Genomic DNA, 9109 nt, shown 5'->3' on the forward strand with positions numbered 1-9109 from the left:
TGGACTGGAGCGTTACGTTCATTGCTGTCAGCTGAGGTCAGGCATGCGAAAAAACGAGCCAACCCGCGGGAGGAGCGTGTGAGGCCGGCCATCCGCCCACTCACAGAGCCCTCTGCTCCCGCCGTCACACAGACCGCTGCAGCAACAACGGCAGAGGAAAACACAGCTGGAAGGTTTTCATACCGCTTATCTGTCTTTACATTCTGAGGAACGTTGAAACGTTTTAACTTAAATAAAGAGACAGCTGTTTGTGGGTCGCTGGTTTGTGTGTCGCATTGAACATTATGTCGCGGCAGTTGTGTGTGGCGTTGCTATGACGACCAGCTACATTGAGGGGTAATATTTCTGGGTACTATCTGCAATGGAAAACGGAGCACGGACGAACCGAGTTGAGTTCGTACTGGTGATGGAAAAACGCCATAAAAGTCACCCAATAAATCATTGTTTAAAGTTCTGTTCATGCTCAACATCTAGAAAATGCACATAGGCTTAAAACACAGTCAAGTCCTTCAAAGTCAAAAACAATAGAAGCTAATTTCTTTCCAGTAACAAACAAACAAGGTCATATATAGTATCATATCAGAATTAATATGCATGCTAAAAAAGTTCATTTGGCAGATTGATATTCACCCACGTCCTTCCAGAATTCCAACGATGGCTATGATCCTCTGTAGTGGCTCTCACCAGGCCTTGTCCTGAAAAATAGATAAGATGTATCATGCTTGTAAAAATTCCTACACATCAACATACTGTTTTCAATTTACACACAATGGTAACTTTGGCTTCTACCCACACAGCATCGCCAGAGCAGAGCCATTAGGTTGCCGCTTAATCAGAATCAGAAAGCTTTATTGTCATTGAACGTAGTTCAACGAGATTTGCTCCGCTGTTAATGTTATGCCCTGATATCAGCAGTATTTCATGTCTTAATGCACTCTGGCTAAACTTTTAGCACCTTCTTCAGATTAGGCTGTTAGCGGGTAACATTAGCTAATTCACTGTAGTGCTGTATTTGGGCGTGTATAAACCCTGTGATGCCAAAGATGATCCTGACTTTCTGGCCTAAAAGCTAAAGTTAATGTGATGCTAACTGTAATAGCATATTTGAGCACTAGGCTACTCACACCTTGCTGCTTTTTTCCCCATTTGAAAACTGAAGATGTGTATTAGCCCACTGATTACATAACAGCAATAAACCAGCTGGATTTCCATACAATCCTCACCTTGTGTTCATTGAGACCCATGTCCTCTGTGGGTTTCAGCTCCTCTGCAATCAGCAGTCTTGCCTGCGAACTCCTTTGGCGCTTCCCTCTTAGCTTCCAGGGCATCAGCCTATCCTGTTCTCAGCCATCTGGTGCACCAGCAACGGAGAGTTTAACTTCACCCGGGCTATTCAGACTGTAGAGCAGGTTCAGAGGCTGGCTGTGGGAGAGCTGTCTGGTCTGTTGGTTCTGCCCTCACCACCTGATCCTTGGCCTCTTGATCCTTGTCAAACTGAACACAGAATATGAACCATAACATGGGTGAGAAAGATGTGGTAAAGCACAGCTCATAACGTATGATATTGTATGTTAGACATCTCTTTAGCTTTCATTGACTCCTTGATCTGCAAATTTTCAGTATCCTTCATAAGTCTTGCCTGAATAGGGATTATAAAATTAGGATGAGATTTGAACAGTACATCGTTGCACATTCATAGATTTATTTACTGCTGAATTGTGACCGCCGCTAATAAAAATTCCCACACCTATTATTATATTAATGCACTACTAATTTTCGCTTGTACACTGTGCGAGCACAGTAACACTCGACGCTCGGCTCCCTTCCTCTGCTCGATCTTCAAAGAACATCTACGTGACAGGTGCTGTTATAACAGCAGCGTAACTCTGAATCAGGAGGTGCATAGCGAGTGTTTGATTGTCCGAGCGGTAGAAAGTGACGGTGAACGCGAGCGGAGGAAAATACTCTGTCAGTAAATGTGCTGTGTCAGTTACAGCGTGTCAGCTTCTCAAGACTAAGAAAAATCTGTTTGTTGTTTCCCACCTGCTGGAAAAGTGCATCCTGTCTGCGCTAGAAAACATCTCCCCTCCCCTTCAGACTGCCAGCTGAGCAGGAACGCTTCTACAGTAGGCTACATCTTTTGGCTGCTATGTAACTCAACATTAGCTCAATTTATAGAAAATAACTGGTAGTTGAATTTTATTACTACCTTCTTGTCCAATGTTGAGAACATCAGGTAAAAACTTAGACTAAACCGGTGTAGCCTACAGCTGTGTCCTGTAGCCTACAGACAGGTAGGCTCCATCCCACATTATTTTTCAGTTTTCAAATGAGTCTGAAAAAGTGGTTGTTAGGAAAAGAAAGGACAGTGGTGATTGGGGGACCTGATGTTATTAAAGCAAGTAAGTGATGCAAACTAGTTCTTTTTAGCTAATGAGGAGTCGTTTCTTTTTAGACGTTACAAGACAGAGCTGTACGCTACACCACTTTAGTCTACGTTTCTAACTGATGTTCTCAACATTGGACAAGTAGGCAGTAATAAAATACAGCTTCCAGTTTCTTTCTATAAATTGAGCTAATGTTGAGTTACATAGCAGCCAAAAGATGTAGCCTACTGTAGAAGCGTTCCTGCTCAGCTGGCAGTCTGAAGGGGAGGGGAGATGTTTTCTAGCGCAGACAGGATGCACTTTTCCAGCAGGTGGGAAACAACAAACAGATTTTTCTTAGTCTTGAGAAGCTGACACGCTGTAACTGAAACAGCACATTTACTGACAGAATATTGTCCTCCGCTCGCGTTCACCGTCACTTTCTACCGCTCGGGCAATCAAACACTCGCTAACTGTTACGCACCTCCTGATTCAGAGTTACGCTGCTGTTATAACAGCACCTGTCACGTAGATGTTTGAAGATCGAGGAGAGGAAGGGAGCCAAGGGTTGAGTGTTACTGTGCTCACAGTGTGTGAGTGAAAACATTTGTAGTTTAACGATCGTGGGAAATTTTAGTAGCAGCGATCAGGATTATAGGGAAAACACTGCTTGAGCATCCTATAGTCTGTCTACATATGAACTTCTGTTACTAATATTTTAAACACTCACGGAGAAGTTGTCGAAATGGTCCACTCTGTCCAGACCTCAGCGTAGTCTCCTTTGTGGGTCCCAAATCGTTATTTTCACTCGTGATGAGTCTGGTTCTCTGTTCAGAAAGAATAATTGACGTTAGCTAAAATACATGAGATCTATGTCTTACTAGGTAACGTTAGTACGCGGCATAACACCGGTAACGTTAACAGTAACGTTAACCTTAGGAGCAGCGGAGCGTTTCACGTTTCTTTAATTAATATTAATATCAAGCTATCTGGCTTAACGTGCTACAGCTAACGTTAGCATTCTTAACAGTCACATTAACTAACTTAGCTATCACTTAAATATGTCTTTGTCACTGCAGGTCACAATCTGCCACAGCCTTTTATTTGTTAGCAAGAGGGACTAACGTTAGGCCCGTTAATGTTATCGTTTTATCATATAACTTAACAACTGACAAATGCTACTTAACTTACGGGTATGAAATGTTACGACGAATGCATGATTCACATTGAAGGATAACGTAATAACGTTTTATTAAGGACTGGCAGAATGTTACGTTAGCTAACGTTAATGCCAGACTGAGTCTGATAAATTAAAAAGGAAAAATAAAACGTAACGTTTTCCAAGCTGCCGCCCTTAAGTGTTACCTTAACTTATGAGAACTTGATATCTTGGGAGGAAACTTCATATGAAGAAAAACAAAATCATTACTTTACCTTCAGTGAACGCTGAATGTCGATATCCTGCGGGACGTTACCCGGACTGTCTGCTTCCTAACGAGCTTGACGTTATGACGTCGACGAAGTAAAACATTGTCATTGGTCGAAGTCGCCTCTGCGCAGTATGAATCATCCAATGAGGGTACAGCATTCAAATATTTGAATATTCGCGCACTTTCCTGATTTCTGAAGGACAGAGACTAAAGAGACTATTTTTAATTTCTGTATTTTCATTCATTTTAAAGTTTCACATCCCTTCACCCCCTGATTATCAAAGATGTAGTTGATGCTACAGAAACATTTGTTGAACTGTTCAGTCCTAACATCACTTCTCAATCTTTCATACATTGCTCAATTATTGCAAAATTTTAAAAAAATAACACCATTGGAAAGCTTTATTCAACTTGTGGTCTCCCTTTTGTTTAGTCCCCTCATATAACCTCAGCCTATGAAAAGCTCCCCATAAAGCTATTGTGTTTTTTTTACAGCCTTTATGAAATCCCATATATTTTCTCAAATAAGCAGATGGTATGTGTTGTACAATTATGTCAATATGACATAAAAGGACAAGCACACACAATAGGGAAATGCAGGAGTGACCTAAAGGAGGGGACACACGGGCAGCAGCCATAAACTGTATATGAAAAGGCAGCAGCACACAATTCAAGATTTATTATATCCCAATGCTGGATATTATCAAGCAACATCTGACACTACACTTAACACTGTGGGACAGGCAGCCATTTAAATGCATTAATGTAACACCTTAATGAAACATACTTTGCCTGGGTCATATGTGCATGAAGCCTGTATAGCCATTGTCTTTGTAAATTGCAGTGTAATTTCAGATGTTGATCAGATCACAGAGGTTCTGTCAGGCCTAAGTAAGGCGTTTGAGGTACTGGTGTGCATGAACATTCACATGTTCCACACCCCATAGGAGGAAAATTCATATCTACAGATGGTTTGAGCTGTGTTGGAACAGACATCAGAAGCCAAAGTGGACACAGTATGATTTTTAGTCCAACATCTGAAATAGGCTGTAGACTTGGGGGATCATGAACCCATGGCCTCCAAGAAAGTGGAATGAGGTAGATAGATCCTCCCTAACGACTGTGAACCCAAAGATGGTGACTGCTAACATGTTAGGATAGTAGTGATGCAAGAGGTTTATTCATTACTCTATTACAATCTCTTCAAATTATAACATTGATTAATCCAAAGAGCACTTGCTGGTGGGTTGTCTAGTTGAGCTGTGGAGTGGCTGAGGCGATGCAGTGATGGTGTTCAGGCTAGTTGTAGGCTCATACAGTGCTTTAAGATGTATGGCTGGTCCTACCTGTCACAGTGCCTCTGTTAACCCTTCTTCACATAATTGATAAATTAAATACAAGTCTAACTCCTTGGAGTTGGCACTTATATGTGGTGCTTTCAGAGGTAAAACACTAACACACACATATTTACACACAGTAGGTCTACATATGAGACCACCATGCTGAAGTGTGTGGTGGGAGAAGGGGGTGGGGGGGCAGTATACATAATTCTCAAATACTTAAAGTCCATCTAATCGCACTATCTGTGCAAAATATGAAAGTGTTGTTTAATCACAACAGTGAATTAGGGTTGTCATTGAAGCATATGGCCGAACCACCCAGATACTGTGTTCTGCTTGAGGTATCTACCTGTTAAAGGGAGTGGTGGGAATTGTTGGGTTTCTGGTAATAATATTCTAGACCTGCTCGATATGAAAAGTGTAATGAGATTACCTTTGTTATTAATTGAGGCTAAATAAAACTGATTAGATTGAGTACTTGTTACGGCGGTATGCACTTAAAAGTTTTTTGCAATCCGCCATTAACTAATAAGAAGAAGAGTACTTGTTACATCCAGAAGGTGGCAGTGGCGCAGCGCCAGCTGCCGTTAAACCGAAAGAAGGAGAAGAAGATTTCAGCCAGCACATGTGCGATGTCACTTGACTGCTTCTTCTGAGTTAATTTTGGCGGACAAGTTGCTGGTGGTCTTCGTTTTTGGAAGTTGTAAGAGGTAAGGACCTGTTCTTTTTACCCGTAACTGTTTTTTGTATAATTTTCATATTGAGCATGATTGTATTTTGTGTTTGTGATAGAAGGCGTCCTGCATTTTTCGGGTGTATAATGTTAACAGTTAGGTTAACTAGCCCAGGGAGGTGGTTCTTGGACATGTGTTAGCTAGCTAACATTGCTGCATGACCCAGGTTGATCGGCTTTTATCCCGCCGAGCCTGCCAATCCGTGAACACTTGAACCCTCTGCTGTCGATAGCAACACTGTTTACAGATGCTTCAACACCTCAGCCTGTGCTGTGGTGTCCATAGAGAAAGCTGTTTTTACATGTCTGTGTTTAAGCTCTTAAGCTTTAGCTCTTCATAGGCTGCTTTTGAAACACAGTGTCTTTGGTTTGGAGAGATTTGTTTTACTCTTGTGTTCCTGTCTATACTTTCAGATATCAGGCTTATTTTACTGGTCATAATAAATGCAAAAGTTACGTTTTTGCATGATTAAAAACAGGTAAGGTTAATTTTAATTGTTAACAAACAGATATTTTGGAATTGTATTCAGCCAATGGTTTGAAGTGTTTATGAGCTTCAGTGAGTCACTATTAGCCTAAAACTGTGCAAGCTATCTGTTTATTATAAATGGGGGGGGGAAAGGGCATCACAGAGTAGACATGGCGTTTAGGTCAGTGTATTGCTACAAAATTACGAAAGTGTGCCTCTTTTTATGTCTGAATTTCCAAAACTTTATTTCATCCTCTTCCCTTTCCCAGGTAAAGGAGAGCGCATAAGGCTGCTCTTCAACTACCAATAATATGTTGTGCTTGTGGAATATGTTTCTAGGTGGAAATTCTGAGGATTTCTACTGTTCCACTGTCTCAAAGTTCATAGACAAACAGACTTCCAATCTCCTCAGTGTGTTGAAGAAGAAAGGAGACTCTGCAGGAAGGGAACTTCGCATACTTTTGGCCCAAAGGTATGTTTTGCAATTGGTAGAAATTATAGAATAATAAGTTGATGTTGACTCGTCTCTTCTGACATGTATAGAGAGTAGTAAACAGTCAGAAACCCAAAACATCTGTGTATGCACCCTGATGAGTATACAATTGGGATTTGATTGTTGCTCACAAAGCCTAAACAGCAACACTTGTGCCACTTTCAAACAAATATTTTTTATTGTTTGCAGTTGCCTCACTATTTAAACACACATCAGTGACCAGAGCTATGTTTAGGGATCGGATATATTGACATTTGGAATGAGCAACAGAAAGTTTGCTTCTCAAAATACAATGCGCTTGTTAAACAGGTGTATTGATGACGTACTGGCTTTTTACTCACTAAGGTTTTTACCTGCGGGCCTCTCTGCTGGCCATTAAGTGGGCTCTGTGTTTGCGTCTATGTGGAGATGCTCAGCCCTGACACAGAAAGCAGGGCAGAGGCTTCACCGTGATAATAACAATTTATTTGACAGCAAGGTTTCTTTTGTTTTATTATGATTTCAACACAGATTTGTAAACAATGTAGTAATGGGGGAGGGTGTACCTCCCTGGACATGTTCATAGCAAGTTTATTGTGTCCTTTCAGAGTTTAAGAAACCAAAGATGTAGGACACATACCATTAACATCACTGGACATGTGAGAATGTGTAGTATGTGTGTATGTGCAGTCCTAAAGTATTTCTGTATTGTTTTTGTCTCTCTAGCAACTGTTGAAAAGAGGAGGGAGATCATCCTCAGGGCAATTGGTTTCTACCTGATGAAGACCCAAACATCCTCTTCAAAGAAAACCCGGTCGGTAATTTCAGTAGTTACTACCTGCATTAAACCAAACGGCACCACACAATAAACCACACAGTAAGCCAACCACACTGTAAGCCACACAATAAGTCACACAGTCTAACGCGAGCAACCATGGAAGAGTGAGCCTGAGAGCGCTTCACTGGCTCAGCTTATGTGCCCCACTGATTGCCGCTGATCAGCTCCAGCTGCGGGATTTACGCAGCGCCAGGCTCAGGGCCCAGGTACACACCTGCAGAAAAGAGACAAGCACAAGCCACAGACCTCACGGGTCGTAACACAGCTGTTTGAATAACGGCTGCTACTAAACTTTCACATGATCAACAAAGTCAATATGCAACTAACGTTAATGATTTTCGCCCGCACACTGTGCAGCACGGTGGCACATAGCTAGCGTCCTCTCCTCCTTCACAGGACAGCTACGTGACAGGTGGCAGTAGGTGACGGTGAAAATGAGCAGAGCAGAGGAAAATATGAGTGCTACATTTTAGTCTGGCTGTAAATGTACAGTGTAGGTTACAGTTTGTCCGTTAATTAAAGTCTGTCTGTTCTCCAACTGCTGGAAAAGTGAAGGCAGTTAGCGATAGGTAACGTCTCCTCTTCAGACTGCGGTCTGGAAGCTGAGCAGGACGTTTTTTGGCCGTAAGTTCAAATTTGTTTGTTGTCATTCATCCACATATCGAATACACAATGAACCCAATGCCGTTTCTCAAGGCCCATGGTGCTCAATACAAGATTACCATAAACAACTTACAAGACAAGAAACAAACATGTAACTACACTAGACGAGACATTACATTTATTCATTTAGCTGACGCTTTTATCCAAAGCGACTTACAATTGCTATATAGATTGCATTGTAAAGTGCATAGTTAAACCAAATCTGACTCTATACTAATAACAGCAGCATCAAAAATAAAAATATCAGCAAAAAAGGTCAGTAATAATGCTATGCAATGTTAGCTGCATTTATATGAAGTAACATTAAATATCTGCATTTTCAATACTACCTATTTGTTTGATTTGTTACAAATAGTTTTGTCTTACAGTCGCATCGTAGCCTCATAATCGTAATGAGGTGACTAGAAATTCCCACCTTTGAGGTGACGCATCAAGATTCGAACCAAATTGTTGATCTGATAATCGTAATTGAATTTAATCGTGAGGCCAGTGAAGATACACACCCCTACTGCTTACTCGTTTTGTACTTCTTACTGTTGTAAGAAGTGTTTTTGATACTTGTATCATAAAATTTTAAACAGTACACAACCTTACCTGACTTAAACCCAATCGAGAACGTGAACTATTTTAAAGAAAGAAGTCTGTTTGTTAAATTTAACTCAACTGCTCCAAATCTATCAAGAGGAGTGGTCAATGATTGAACCAGAAGCTTGTGGATGGCTACCAAAAGTGTCTAATTGAGGTAAAAATGACAATGGGACTTTTAAACAAATATTAACATTGCTGTATGTATATTTT

The 9109-nt window shown here is 41.0% G+C and overlaps 2 long non-coding RNA genes across 2 annotated transcripts; one reads left to right on the plus strand and one right to left on the minus strand.

Moving 5' to 3' along the window:
- Positions 1-426: 426 nt before the first annotated feature.
- On the minus strand, positions 427-3845 carry LOC123957493. Its single transcript, XR_006821801.1, has 4 exons — positions 3801-3845; positions 3097-3193; positions 1224-1494; positions 427-695 (listed from the first exon to the last, which is right to left on the minus strand). It is a non-coding gene; the product is annotated as an uncharacterized LOC123957493 (long non-coding RNA).
- Positions 3846-5710: 1865 nt separating this feature from the next.
- On the plus strand, positions 5711-8405 carry LOC123957496. The gene is made up of 3 exons (XR_006821807.1): positions 5711-5846; positions 6678-6810; positions 7537-8405. It is a non-coding gene; the product is annotated as an uncharacterized LOC123957496 (long non-coding RNA).
- The last annotated feature ends 704 nt before the right edge of the window (positions 8406-9109 follow it).

This window comes from Micropterus dolomieu, linkage group LG19, assembly GCF_021292245.1.
Source record: "Micropterus dolomieu isolate WLL.071019.BEF.003 ecotype Adirondacks linkage group LG19, ASM2129224v1, whole genome shotgun sequence".
NCBI classification, from domain to species: Eukaryota; Metazoa; Chordata; class Actinopteri; order Centrarchiformes; family Centrarchidae; genus Micropterus; species Micropterus dolomieu.